We start from the raw sequence: 15376 nt of genomic DNA, 5'->3' as shown, positions 1-15376 counted from the left end.
ACTAGACCTCTATCTCTTATCATATACCAAAAAATGAAAATGGATTAAAGACTTAAATCTAAAACCTCAAACTATAAAACTACTACAAGAAAACATTAACGAAACTCTCCAGGACATTGGTCTGGGCAAAATTTTCTTGAGAAATACCCCACAAACACAGACAGTCAAACCTAAAATGGACAAATGGGATTACATTAAGTTAAACAGCTTGTGCACAGCAAAGGACACAACCAACAAAGAGACAGAATAGGAGAAAATACTTGCAAACTATCCTTCTAAGAAGGGACCAGGATATGTAAGGAGCTCAAACAACTCTAATGGAAAATATACAATAATCCTATCAAAAAAAAGGCAAAGCTTTTGAATGGACATTTCTCAAAGAGGACATATACAGATGGCAAACAGGCATATGAAAAGGTGCTCAACATAATTCATTATCAGATAAATGTAAATCAAAACAATAATGAGATATTTCACCCCAGTTAAAATGACTTACATCCAACAGACAGGCAACAAGAAATGCTGGCAAAAATCTGGAGAAAAGGGGACCCTTCTACAATGTTGGAGGAAAAGTAAATTAGTACAACCACTATGGAGAACAGGTTGAAGCTTCCTCAAAAATCTAAAAATTGAGCTATCATATGATCCAGCAATCCCACTGCTGGGTGTATACCCCCCCAAAAAAGAAAATCAGTACCTCAAAGAGATATCCACATCCCTATGCTTGTTGCAATACTGTTTACAATAGCTAAGATTTGGAAGCAATGTAAGTGTCCATCACCAGACAAAGGGTTAAAGAAAATATGGTACATGTACACAATGGAGTACTAATCAGCCACATAAAAGAATGAGATCCAGTGATTTGCAACAACATAAATGGAACTGGAGTTCATTATGTTAAGTGAAATAAGCCATGCACAGAAAGGCAAGCATAACATATTCTCATTTATTTGTGGGTTCTAAAAATTAAAGCAATTGAATTCATGCACATAGAGAGTAGAATAATAGTTACCAGAGGCTGGTAAGTGTAGTGGGGATCTAAGGGAGGAGGTGGTAATGGTTAATGGGTACAAAAAATAGAGAGAATGAATAAGACCTGCTATTTGACAGTATAACAGGGTAACTATAGTCACCTTAAATGTACATTTTAAAATAACCTAAAGCATGTAATTGGATTGTATGTAACTCAAAGAATAAATGTTTGAGGGAATATCTACCCCATTCTCTATGATGTGCTTATTTCACACTGCATACATGCATCAAAAGATCTCAGGTACCCCATAAATATAAACACCTACTGTGTATCCACAAGAAAAATAAATAAATAAAGAGTGGGGTAAAAAAATCTTAAATGAATATGCAAAAATCAGTTGTATTTCTATACACTAAAAATAAAATATTTAAAAACAAATCAAGAAGCCAATCCCATATACAATAGCATCCAAAAAAGTAAAATACTTAGAAATAAATTTAACCAAGGAGATGAAAGATCTATACACTGTAAACTATATGATACTATACAAGAAATTGAAAAAGACTTAAATAGGAAGATATCCCATGTTCATGAAATGGAAGAATTAATATTGTCAAAATTTTCATATTGTCCAAAGCAATTTATAGATTCAGTGTAATCTTTATTAACATTCCAATAGCATTTTTCACAGAAAGAGAAAAATAATCCTGAACTTTGTAATAAACCACAAAAAATCCCAAATTATGAAAGGAATCATGTGAGAAATGAATAAAGCTGGTGATATCACACTCCCTCATTTTTTAATTATAGAGTAATCAAAATACATGGTGCTGGCATAAAGATAGACAATTTGCCCTGGCACAGTGGCTCACCCCTATAATCCCAGCACTTTGGGAGGCCAAGGCGGGTGGATCACGAGGTCAGGAGATCCAGACCATCCAGGCCAACATGCTGAAACCCCGTCTCCACTAAAATACAAAAAATTAGCCGGGCATGGTTGCGAAGGTCTGTAGTCCCAGTTACTCAGGAGGCTGAGACATGGGAATCGCTTGAACCCGGGGAGGCAGAAGTTGCAGTGAGGCGGAGGTTGCAGTGAGCCGACAGAGCCAGCGACAGAGCCAGACTCTGTCTAAAAAAAAAAAAAAAAAGACAATTAGAACAATGGAATAAATAGAAGGCCCAGAAATAAACCACATATATGTGGTTAACTTTAACAAGTGTGGCAAGAATACACAATAGGGTAAGGATTGTCTGTCTCTTCAATAAACAATCTCAGAAATCCTGGATATCCACATGCAAGAAAATGAAATTAGTCCTTAAGTCATACCACATAGAGAAATAAATTCAAGTTGGATTCAAGACTTAAATGTGAGATCTGTAAAACTATTAGAAGAAAACATAGGGGAAAATTTTTGACATGGATATTCACAATAATTTTTTGGACATGACACCAAAAGCACAGGCAACGAAAGCAAAAATAAATAAGTGGAACTACATTAAACTAAAAAGATTCTGCACAGTGAAGGAAACAATGAACAAAACAAACAGACAACACACACAATGGGAGAAAATATTTGCCAACCACGTATCTAATCAGTTTTTAATATCCAAAATATATAAAGAAATCATATTATTCAATAGAAAAAAAAACAATTTAAACATGACTAGAAGACCTGAATAGACATTTTTTTTCAAAGAGGACATATTGAAAAGTCACGAGGTATGTGAAAAGGGTCTCAACATCATTAATCATTAGGGAAATGCAAGTTAAAATCATACTGAGCTATCAATTCACATATGTTAGGATGACTGTTTTCCAAAAAATTAAGATATAACACCTGTTGGTGAAGATGTAGAGAAAAGGAAACTCTTGTGCACTCTTGGTGCAACTGTGTGTTTATATAGCCACTATGGAAAATAGTATAGATTTCCTCAAAATACTAATAATATAACTATAGTGTGATCCAGCAATCCCTTTTCGGAATATATATCCCAAAAAAAATGAAATTTGCATCTTTTTTTTTTTTTTTTTTTGAGACGGAGTCTCGCTTTGTCGCCCAGGCTGGAGTGCAGTGGCCCGATCTCAGCTCACTGTAAGCTCCACCTCCCGGGTTCACACCATTCTCCTACCTCAGCCTCCCGAGTAGCTGGGACAACAGGCTCCCTCCACCACGCCAGGCTAATGTTTTGTATTTTTAGTAGAGACGGGGTTTCACCGCGTTAGCCAGGATGGTCTCGATTTACTGACCTCGTGATCCGCCAACCTCGGCCTCCCAAAGTGCTGGGATTACAGGTCTGAGCCACAACGCCCGGCCGCCTGCATCTCAAAGCGATTTCTTAGCTCCTATGTGCATTGCATCTTTAGTCATAATAGCCACGATATGGAAACAACCCACATGTTCATTGATAGATAAATGGATAAAGAAAATGTGTTCACACACACGGGCACCCAAACACACACAATGCAATATCATTCAGCCACAAAAAAAGAAGAAAATCCTGCCATGGCAACAACGTGGATATAGCTGGAAGACATTATGCTAAGTGAAATAAGCCAGACACAGAAAGATGAATACTGTGTAACCTCACTTAGATTTGGAAACTAAAAAAGTCAAACTCATAGAAACAGAGAGTAGAATGTGCTTGTTTAGGGATTGTGGGTTGGGGGATATGAAGAGATTGGTCAAAGAGTGTAAACTTTCGGTCGTAAGATGAGTAAATTTGGCCAGGCACGGTGGTTCACGCTTGTAATCCCAACAGTTTAGGAGGATGAGGCAGGTGTATCACCTCGGTCAGGAGTTTGAGACCAGTCTGGCCAACATAGTGAAACCCTATCTCTACTAAAATACAAAAATTAGCTGGGTGTGGTATCTTGCGCCTGAAGCCCCAACTACTCGGGAGGCTGAGGCAGGAGAATCGCTTGAACTCGGTAGGCGTAGGTTGCCGGGAGCCAAGATCATGCCACTGCACTCCAGCATGGGCGACAGAGCAAGATTCCGCCACAAACAAACAAACAAAGATGGATAAGTTTCGGGAATCTGAAGTATATCATGGTGACTATAGTTAACAATACTACTGTATTGTTTTGTATTGTTTACTTGAAATTTGCTTAGATTTTACATGATCCCACCACACACACACACACACACACACACACACACAATAGTAACTATGGGTAGTGATGGATAGGTTAGTTACTTTGATTGTGTTAATCATTTCACAATGTATACATTATACATACATTAATATTATATCATGTAGACATTGAATATATACAATTTTTATTTGTTAATTATATCTCAATAAAGCTGGAAATAAACACTCTTGTGGTTTTGGACAGTGAAACCTCTGATCTGATTAAATAGAAACTCAACTATCTCTTTTTAAATCAGACTTCAATATTTCAATAAAAATCCATCCTAACTAAAGAGGTTTTTATCTATTAAAATTAAATATTGATGTTCTTATAAAATAGAAGAAAAATAAATGATTATTCCTAAGCATATGAAACTATTCAGTAGCTAAAAAAAAGAGACGCTTTTGGCAGAATAAAACAAAAATGCTTTTTTTCCCTGAAGGACAAATTTGCTATAAGAAAGTTTAAAAAGTCAACTAACTATAATTTATATACTCAACAATATTCAAAAAGTCATTATATCTTTAAAGCAGAATAATCTAAGGTTACGAATGTGGCTTTCAAATATGAAGCTTAATTACCAAAATATATAATGCAATCAACACAATAAAAAGCAGTTTAAATATTGCAAATAATTAATCAATTATCTTTTAAAAATACCTTAAGATACATTCCCTGAACTAAGGCAAAAAAACCATTCAACAACAAAGGAGATCTATTTTTTAAAAAAGATTTAGAGGTTGGGAAATTTTCTGAATTTTAATAATAAATTGAAGCTCTTGAGCGTGCATTTGTATATGTGTATATGTGTGTAAAGATGTAGAGAGGGACAGTTTGTTAGTAGGAAAATAAAAGCAAATTGCCATCAAACATTTCTGAACCAAAAATGTAAGAAAATAATGCAATATGTGTCATTTTCTAAATACAAAGATTGTACACCTCATATTCTATGCCAAAGTAATATATTCTTTATGAGTTAGAAAAAAATTAACACAAATTGCCTGATTCTGAAGAACTTAGAAAACATTTATAATTTTTGAAACTAGAATACTCAGAATTATTCCAGAGTATCAGTAAAGAGAAATATTTCTCTTTTCAGAATTCCAACTAAAGAAAATAATTATTTCCTAAAATTCTTCCTTTCATGGTGGGAAATCTACTTTCCCAGGGGAGATATCCTATATCCCAGATGATTAAAAAAAGAGGGGATAGATAGTTAAACACACATACACTACAGGCTATAGAAAAGCATTCCACTCAGCAATGCCTATAAAACCCATATACTGAAGCTCTGCCTATTCTGTCTTGAGTTTTTTCTGGGCCCAGCAAACAAAGACATAGTATTTTCATGTTGAACCGTAACCATGGAAAGTGAAGCTATCTTTAAAATCTCAGGTTTCTTAAGGATGACCCTAATTTCCATACAACCCAGTCCTGCTTCAGTATTCCAAAGCAAGATCTCATTCACTAATGTTTCAGATTGAGGGCTTAGATATGTTTGTCTCAAAGCCAATAGCCACTCTTGGTAATGTGCCTCACCACAACTCTGATTTTTATCATATTGTCTCTTGTTCCTTAAGATAGTGGTCTGGCATAGCTATGGCAAGAATTATTGGAGACCCCAAAATATGAGGATAATAGGTTTTATCCTTGAAGTGAGTGGAAAGAACAAACTAAAATATTTCCATGAGTTTCAAAGAGATTGGAGAAATTGATCATTTTTGGTCGCATTCCAAAATGGATCTGATAAGACTGTAGTTCAAGGCAGAGTAGTTTCGTATGCCCCAGTTTCATATGCTATAAGAGAAAAGGGGAGTACTTATCACACAAGGACAAAAAGGCCCTGGCCCTCCTAACATCCAGCTGCATGAATCCAAAGGGCAAAAAAGGTAACAGACTTAACCTAAGTCTTGTTACAATACAACTGCAGGAAGCACAAAAGGCAGCCCAGAGCATGCATCTTAACTTTAGTACAAAGGATCCCTACCCATGTGGCCTATTTAAATTCAGTATGAGTGAATATCAGGTCTCCAACAGATCCCATTTTTGCCTCAGATTAAATTTTATAAAATAATTTTGAACAAACTATTTGAAGAATAAGGGTAAGTAAAGAGAACATTACATTTTCAGAACTTTGATGATATGACAAATTTAAAGGAAAATGATTTGATTGAACTACCTTATTATTAAACAAGAAATAATGAAAGTAAACATGCTATGTTTATAAAGTGCTTTAGCATTGCAGAAACTAACATCTAAAAAATGATAATTGTTATCATCATTAAAAAATATAATGATTTGAAATAATAATGAGTCTCCAGAAAGGAAATATGAAAGAAGGAATTCATAAACATAAAGACACCAATAAGAAGAAAATTATTGAAAATATTAAAATATCAAAGAAATTTTTTATTTCAAAGTCACAAGAAAATAGATAAAGCTCAGAAAAATCCAACCAAGAAAAAAGGTAAGAAAGTCAAAGTAAAACTGAGAGTAAAGCATTCAGTGAAACCACAGATATGAAAATAAGTAAACATTAGAAGAGGTTGTGAAGCACAACTCTTTACACTATATCAAAGATCAGTAAAATGTAGACATTTCACTTGAAATACACGATTATTCATTTTAAATGAAGAAGAGGCAGAATGCAGACAAAACTCATAAAGTTAAGACTCCTCTTGATGAACAGATGAAATAAGGACACAATTTGAAATATTTCAATATTTGTTTTACTCTGAAGTGCCTTGGTCCATCCTCCAATCCTTTTCTCAGGAGTGTTTCTTTTTTGTTTTTGATGTATCCAATCCCTGCTTGATTTCAGTTTTGAAAGTTTCTGAAAATGTCTAGTCCACCAATAATGCATTCTCATGCTTTCCTGTTAGGTATTACCATAAAAAAATTAACACAATTTCTATTTCCATAACATTAATGGCAGGAATTTAGTTAGAACTGTATTCAGCCTCTCATCTTATATCCATATTCCAAGTATTCTTTATTTATATATGTATATATAGATATATATTTTTAAGCTAAAATTACTTTGAGTTCAGGCTTTGATGACATAGCACACACACACACACATACACAAATTACACAGCAATATATCAAGAGTATTAATTCTTAATCAATGCATTTAAAGTTACATGATGTTCCAGTAAGAAAAATATCAACCAGGATTTTTTTTGGAAGAATACAACTTCCTAAAGTAGAAACCTATAAAAATTATTTTAATCTTGTAAAATATGTGATAAAGATAGGAAAGGTTGTTCCTACCAGATATTAAAATGTATTATAAAGACATTCTAATTTAAATAATACAATATGTGTTTGGGAATTGGTATGCAACTGTGGAACAGAAGAGAAAGTAGAGTTTCAATCTCAAATATATATAATATTTTAATATTGAAAAGTGACATTTCAAAAACATTAAATATAGGAAGGGGTTATTTAGATGACACTAGGTTTAACAATTCTATTTTATTTTACCTTACACCTAAAAATGACCACTAATAGTATAAATTTAAGTATCAAACACTAGATGATTACCACTTCATAGCATCAGTAAATAAAACATGGCAATGGTCGTAACAAGTTCACTTCATCTATAGTTCTTACCTGAGCTCAAGTAAGCAATTAGACTAACAAGGTCACAATAGGCCTGGCTGGCACCAATACTCAGAAGGAATTGAACCAGAAATGCAATAAGGCAGCAGGGCCTTATCACATGTTTTTTTTTTTTTTCACCATGAGTTTTACAGAATTCCATAGAGCAAACAAAGTTCTATTCTTGCTGAAAATCCAGGTAACAGTTCAAGTACAAGGAGATGAACTATACACCAGTGAGTGCAAGGTTCAGAAACCAGTTCCTGCTTTACTTTCCTGGGATACTCAATAGCTGAGCTTGCTTCCTTCTAGGTCTAAGTCATGTATTGTTATAATTTGACCCTCAAAAGTTGAGGAGAAATCAAAAATTAAAATTATAAATCAATTATAAGTATATTAAATAAAATATAAAATTAAATCAAAATAGTTCTAAAAATACTTTAAAAATGGTTTTATATTAAAACTGTTAGAAAATTCTTTAATTTTAAATTTTAGAGATGTATCACTTATTTTGTAGAGATATTTTTAAAGTGAAAATATCTGCTGATTAGGATTTTATTGGGTTAAGATTTAATGAAACACTGTGTGTGTGTGTGTGTGTGTGTGTATTGCTAGTGCTTTATAACATCACTATTATTTATTTATTTATATAGCGTTGTGGACACTATGAGCTGCCCAGCTGCCCCTTCAAGGAAAAATTTACTGTTCTAGCTTCTAGGAATGTTATTGGCAGGTGGCATTTAAATCTCAGCCCCTTCAGGGTTTGCCTCAACTGCAGAGAACGAGCCTACCTGACCAAGTACAAGATCCTTTCCAAGTCAGCCCATGAGGGATGACTGACAGAGCAGAGGCAGACAGGACAAGCCATTCTGGAGCAGGATAAGTAAGTTTAGGATGCCATACCGACTTGTCACCTTGTGTGAAGCCCAGTGGGCTCCTTTCACATCCCATGCACCTAACTCTTTTGCAAGATAAGCGGTGCTACATGATACCAGCTGCCAGGTGGATACAAGCTCCTGATACGGCCAGGGAAAGAAAACAAAAGCCCTTGTTTATGATGAGGCTCCCCTCATTTCCAGCCTATCAGCATCAAAAGCCCAAGAGGCTCTTAGCTACAATTTCCTGCCTTGGGAGAGCTAGAGACATCTCGGAGGTCCCACTTGAGCAGCTAGGTTCAGGATTTAGATTGTAATGACATTTTCGTCATTTTAATAGTAAAAATACACACTCCTAGGTGGAGATTTTAGATGCTAATGATTTATAGAATGTGTGTTAGAGCATGTTGATGCTGAATGCATGCGCCAACCTCAGGTCCACCTTTGCTTACTTGACTTCACTTTTATGCATTTTATAAATACATACGTACAGCTCCCACAAAAGGAATCCCCCTTAAGGCACTAAGGGCTTTCTCTCCCTTTAAGCATCCTACTCAGCCTCTCAGAGTCTACCTTTGCTTTGCAGTAAACTCATTGGCCTACTCTTACTTTGGACTTGCTCTCAAATTCTTTTTGTTAGTGAAGTCAAAAACCTGAACTGACTCACCAACAAAAATTCTGGCCCAATTTGAGATAACGCAACAAGACATTTTAACTCCAAAGCTCCAAGTGGGATTGGCTAAGACCGTTGCTGGCTCTGGATTACAGCAGGACATTTCCCTCTGCCTAATCCTTTTCCCCTCCTTTGCTATCCACAGGTGTTGATCCCAAGGGCTCGCATAGAAAACACGTGCACATTAAACTCAGTATCCTAATCTGCTTGTAGACAAATGTTACCTGCAACATCCAGTGGAAGAGAGTAGGAATTCGGGAAGATTAAAGTTGCCACCATTGCAGAGAAAAATCATTATTGAGCCGGGTCTCAAATTTATTATTATTACCATTTTCCACATACTGGTGTCCGAAAATAAACCTGAAATAAATGCTTAAGAAAAAAAATCATTTGAGTACTGTCTCTTATCTATACACTCAGAGCCAAATACACTTTTGAAAATTAATTTCTTGGAATAGAGTAGCCTAAAATACTTATGCATTTTATATGAATAAAAATGAGAAGCAGTATATTTATATCAGCTTTTCTTTAGAAAAAAACATGATTTTATTTACAGACCTATTTTCTTTGTGATGAATTTGAAACTATCTTCCAAAACTTCCAGCTGTTCTTAATACCTCTGTGTTTTCAGTTCCAGCTGCAAGATAAAAAGTTATAAGATTCTATATCTTTTACATCACCATTTCTTCCCACAACACACACACACACACACACACACACACACACACATATAATTTGAGGTAGATTTGAGTGACTTTTAAATCAATTTAGTTGAAGAAAGGTCAAGAGGAATTATATGATGTTAAAAAATAACAGTTTAAGAAATTTAGTAAGAAAAAGAAGAAATTAGTGCCATCTAGCATATCAGTATGGACTAATTATTGTGAGTTTGTTATTTTGAGTTATATGGCTCTGAGGCTAGGTGTCAGTCAGAGTTTCAGGATACAAATAACATAATCCCTAGCCAATTTAAGTATAAAAGAATCTTCAGATGGAATAATTCAGGCTTGTATGGGAAATAGCCAACAAAGTCCAATTTGTACCTAATGGCTGCCCTGGTAAGAACCTAATTCCTCTGTCACTTGGCACAGACATTGCAGCTTGCACCACTGAGGCAGGACACTGGATATGAGAAATTCTGCTTCCACTTCCTCAGAAAGCCAGACACTTTGTGAGAAGCTAAAAGCCATGCTGTTTCTGCATTCTCCCTTTGCTTTCTTCTTGAGCAGACTGAGGTGGTGTGACTTATTAGTGAAGTCTGTTTCACATGAGTAGGAAGAACTTGGAAAGTGAGTTTCCGGCTTCTAACTTAAGGAGCTAATGCTCATATTACAGGAAATTCCATAGATATTAGAAATTCATTCCAAAGTTGGCCACCAGTCATGGCAAATAGCCACAGGATCTACACCAAATTTTCCTGCCAGTTGGTGTCTGAAAAGCAAGCAAACAAACAAAACCTGCTTCGGTAAGGTTAGGCTATTTGTTTAAATCTGTTAAACCTTTAATATATACTTAATAATACTGTGCTAAGCAAGTGGGAGGATTGGCTTGTCACACCAAAGGTGGTGTATTTGGAAATGCCATGAAAGAAGAGATGGTGACTTTTCCGGAGATTTGGAATGTAAGCCATGCTTCAATATAAAAGTGCTATAAGGACTGAGTTGAAAAGTACATATGTTTTAGACAAATTGGAAAAGTTGTGTGTGTGTGTGTGTGTGTGTGTGTGTGTGTTTATGTTTCTTTATATGTATGATAGAAGGTTGCTGAGAAATGGGAACAGAGAGCAGAAGAAAGGATTTGTTAAGAGTAAGGGCAGTGCTAGGTAGATTAGGTAATGGGATACAATCAGTTTAAGAAAGGATGAGCTACAGAATAAAGGTTAAAGCAGTTATGATAGTCGATCTTTTTCTAGGGTGTAACTTTCATTTTAGTTTTTCAGGATGAATAAAAAATTGTACTGCCTTTTACATCAGCTTGATATACAAAATAAAAGTATTGCTTCTTATTTGCAGAAAGTTATGAGAGAGTACTTAGCATTATGACAACTGTGCCACTTAGCTATGCCCCAGTGCCAGGTTGACTCCCAAGGATAGCTATGGGGTTTCGGGAAGAGTCTATAGGTGGCAGAGAAAACCAACAAGTAAGAGACACGTTTATCTTCTGAGATAAGCAAGAAGACAAATAGGTATGGAAACTTTGAAGAATGAAATTTTCCACATATCCATATACAGCCACTCCCATTGTGGCTAGGGAGAGCAGCAAATAAGAAATTGTTGTTTGAAGAAAAGGACTAGATAGAAACATTGAGGGAGATGATGAGGTCATGACACAGTCAGCAGTGGGCAATTGAAACTCTAAATTGAGGGAAACTGCCAGGTTAATAACTCCTGCACACACTGGGTATTTAGAGTTCAGTTGCAGAGACTTCTAGAAAATAGATTTATTTTCCTCCTAGAGTTTGAATGAAAGTCCCTATTCTGAGGGACTAGGATGCTGTCCTATGATTAGGCACAAGCTAGTGACCAAAATCATCAAGTTCTACTGGAAATTGTGACTATTGAAAAAAATAGTTTAATCTTTCAGAAGAAATAGACTCTTGGGGAAGTGGACATAAAAATACCTTGTAAGAAAAAAAAGCCAAATTGAGAGATTTGGAAGCTCCAAGTATAATAAGGGAAAAGAGGATAAATTCAGCAACAAGAAAAAGCATGGCATAATGGAAAGCCTCTCTGCACAAAATTCTGAACAGCATCCTGATTAAACAGAGAACTCAAGATGACAACACTGCAGGAGAAAAGCTGATAGTAGAAATGAAAGTGGAGCCTGGCTTCTTTAACTTGGCATAACCTCCCCCAATTCCATCTATGTTGTCTCAAACAGCGAGATACTACGTGATCTCACTTATATGTGAAATCTAAAACAGTTGATCACATAGAAACAGAGAGCAGAAAGATGGTTTCCAGAGGCTGGCAGGGAGAGGGTGGGATAGGGAAAGGGAAGATGTTGATCAAAGGATATAGAGTCTCAGACTGGAAGAATAAGTTTTAGTGATCTACTGCACTGCAGGCGACCACAGTTAATAAAGATGTATTACAGATTACAAAATTGCCAAACGAAGAAACTTTTAACACTCTCACCACAAGAAAATAAGTTGGTGAGGTGATGTTAGGTTAAGTAGCTTATTGACTCTTTCTACTACTACATGTATAGATCAAAGCATCACATGGCACTCCATAAATATATCAATTATTATTTGTCTATTAAAATAAATTTTAAAACATGAAAATTGAGAAAAATAGACAAGAAGTATTTCAGATAATAGATCAAGTTTTAAAATGCCATTTTAAGCACCCAAATGCAAGTATGCTTCATACCTGTTATCTAATATTTGAAATAGAAAATACCATTTTTTAAATTGCACTCATTTTAGAATATTTGTCACAATTGTGTTTTTGTAGAACCACATTACTAATGTATATAGTAGGTAAGCCAATTTGATTTTATCTTCACATTACTATGGACTATAACATCCTTAGGAGAGGTTCTAGAACAAGTTCTTCTTAGATGGAATTTTATATGATAATGAGTCTCAAAATTTAACATTATAGTTTGCTTGAGCTTTAATTACTCCTAGACAATCTTAAGGTAATAATTTTAAATTTCTACGAATATAAGTTTAATTTGCTTATTAGCCAATTTTTGTATTTTAACTTAAATGAATAAAGAAAATTCTATTCTTTTGTATAATAGTAACCTATGGAGCAGGCTAAGCTAGTCTGTATCCTTCAAAATTTGTCCCTGTCTACAATACACAGAAGCTGATGAGATTTTTAGCCACCATTCAGCATTTGTGTATGTACTAATTCTTGAATATTTTTTTGTGCCAGAATCTGTGTTATTTGCTGTATAATTGTACTTTAAAGTTATGCTGTAAAAGTGACTAATATTAGTAAAAGAGACATTCGTATGTCTTACACATTCTATAATATTAGGAAAAGAATTGACAATCCATGACAAAAAGGACTTCCAAAATAGGAAGCAGTCATGAGAAATAGAGGCATAGAAAACCAGATATTGGTGGAACGGGTAACAAAGAAAGTAAGAACAAGAAGAAAATAAGTGAAATTTTCAAACAATAATGAAAATTTGCCACTACCTCAGTACAGAGTAGAAAAATTTAGCTTGTGTTTGTGTGTGTATGCCTGTGTATATGTGTGAATGTAAAATACATATGTTTGCTCTTTCTGTCAGATTATTTCCTGATAAGGGCCTGAATCTATATTTATTCCAATAAATTGATATAGGGATTTATAAAAAGGTGCTGTTATTGAAAAACAGAAACTAGAAAATATGGAAAGAAGGTTTAAAATCTTTAACACTTAAAACCTAAAACTCATGACTCTTAGCTCTTATTTTCTAGGACAATCTTAGCTGAAGTTAAAAACGGAAACAGCTAGGAATGTATAGCTGTTTTGCTTTGCTCTGCAGGAGTATCCAAAAACCTCAATCCTTAGAAATATCAGGGCATAGAAACTGTCCTTGTTGCCTTAGATCTGAGAAGGCAATGACAGTCAGTTTTGCAATGACATGAAAAGGCAATGCTGCTTTCTCCATGGAGTGGCCATGCAGCTTTCTTGGCTATATACTCTTCTGGAGATTTTAAGCACCAGGCTTCGACTCTCCAGTGCAGTTACAAAAACCAAAGGAGAGGGAGGATGTGATGGTTAATACTGAATGTCAACTTGATTGGATTGAAGGTTGCAAAACTTTGATCCTGGGTGTGTCTGTGAGAGTGGTGCCAAAGGAAATTAATATTTGAATCAGTGGGCTGGGAAAGGCAGACTCACACTTAATATGGGTAGTTACCATCTAATCAGCTGCCAATGTGGCTAGAATATAAAGCAGGCAGAAAAATGTGAAAAGACTAGACTGGTCTAGCCTCCCAGCCTATATCTTTCTCCTGTGCTGGATGCTTCCTGCCCTCAAACATCGGAATCCAAGTTCTTCAGTTCTGGGACTCAGCCTGGCTCTTCTTGCTCCTCAGTTTGCAGATGTCCTATTGTGGGACCTTGTGATCATGTGAGTTAATAAATTCCCCTTCATATATATATTTAATATTATATATTTAATATATAATACATAAAAAATATATTTAATGTTATAAATTTATATTATAATTTATATTATAATTGTAAATATAATATAAATATATAATATATAATTAAATATATAATATATAATATATATTTAATATTATATATGTTAAATATATAATATATAATTTATTTATATCTTATATATAATATTATATATAATATATAATATAATATATTATATAAAATATAATATAGTTTATAATATTATAATATATATAATTATATAATATATATTATATATAATAATAATATATATATTATTTTATATATATTATATATATAATAATAATATATATTATAATAATATATATTATAATATATATATAAATTATATATATATAAAATACTATATATATAAAATACTATATATAATATATAATATATTATATTATATATATTATATTTTACATAATATATAATATATTATATATAATATAATATATAATATAATATTATAATATATTATATATAATATTATATAATATATTATATAATATGATATAATATATTATATTATATAATATATAATATAATATTATAATATATTATATGTTAAATATATATATTTATATATGTTAAATATATATTATATATGTAATATAATAAGTATATATAATATATGTTTAATAATATATGTATTAAATGCAGATTAAATGCAGGGACTCTGCATTTAATGTTGCAGCTCGGGGGATTATGAAAGTTCTAACAGTTTATTTGCTTGGTTAGCTGCAAAAGATGGCCCACTGTGAGCAAGCTGGAAATGCCTAATCTCCCTTGGTTTAATGTAGAGTAAGGGGTCAAAAAGCTTAGGATGGGCCTGGCACAGTGGTTCATGCCTGTACTCCCAGCACTTTGGGAGGCCATGACAGGTGGATTGCTTGAGGTCAGGAGTTCGAGACCAGCCTGGCAAACATGGTGAAACTCCACCTCTACTAAAATACAAAAATTAGCCAGGCATGG

General features: G+C 34.0%; 1 long non-coding RNA gene across 1 annotated transcript in view; it reads left to right on the top strand.

Annotated features, from left to right (window-relative positions):
- The window catches only part of LOC129533243 (uncharacterized), a 34860-nt gene extending 25214 nt beyond the window's left edge, over nt 1-9646 (top strand). The window contains exons 2-3 of the long non-coding RNA XR_008679315.2: nt 8366-8595; nt 9406-9646. This is a non-coding gene — a long non-coding RNA (uncharacterized lncRNA). The remainder of the gene's footprint in view (nt 1-8365; nt 8596-9405) is intronic.
- Nucleotides 9647-15376: the final 5730 nt, after the last annotated feature.

Source organism: Gorilla gorilla, chromosome 3, assembly GCF_029281585.2.
Source record: "Gorilla gorilla gorilla isolate KB3781 chromosome 3, NHGRI_mGorGor1-v2.1_pri, whole genome shotgun sequence".
Taxonomy (NCBI): domain Eukaryota; kingdom Metazoa; phylum Chordata; class Mammalia; order Primates; family Hominidae; genus Gorilla; species Gorilla gorilla.
This window is presented reverse-complemented; position numbering and strand designations above follow the sequence as displayed.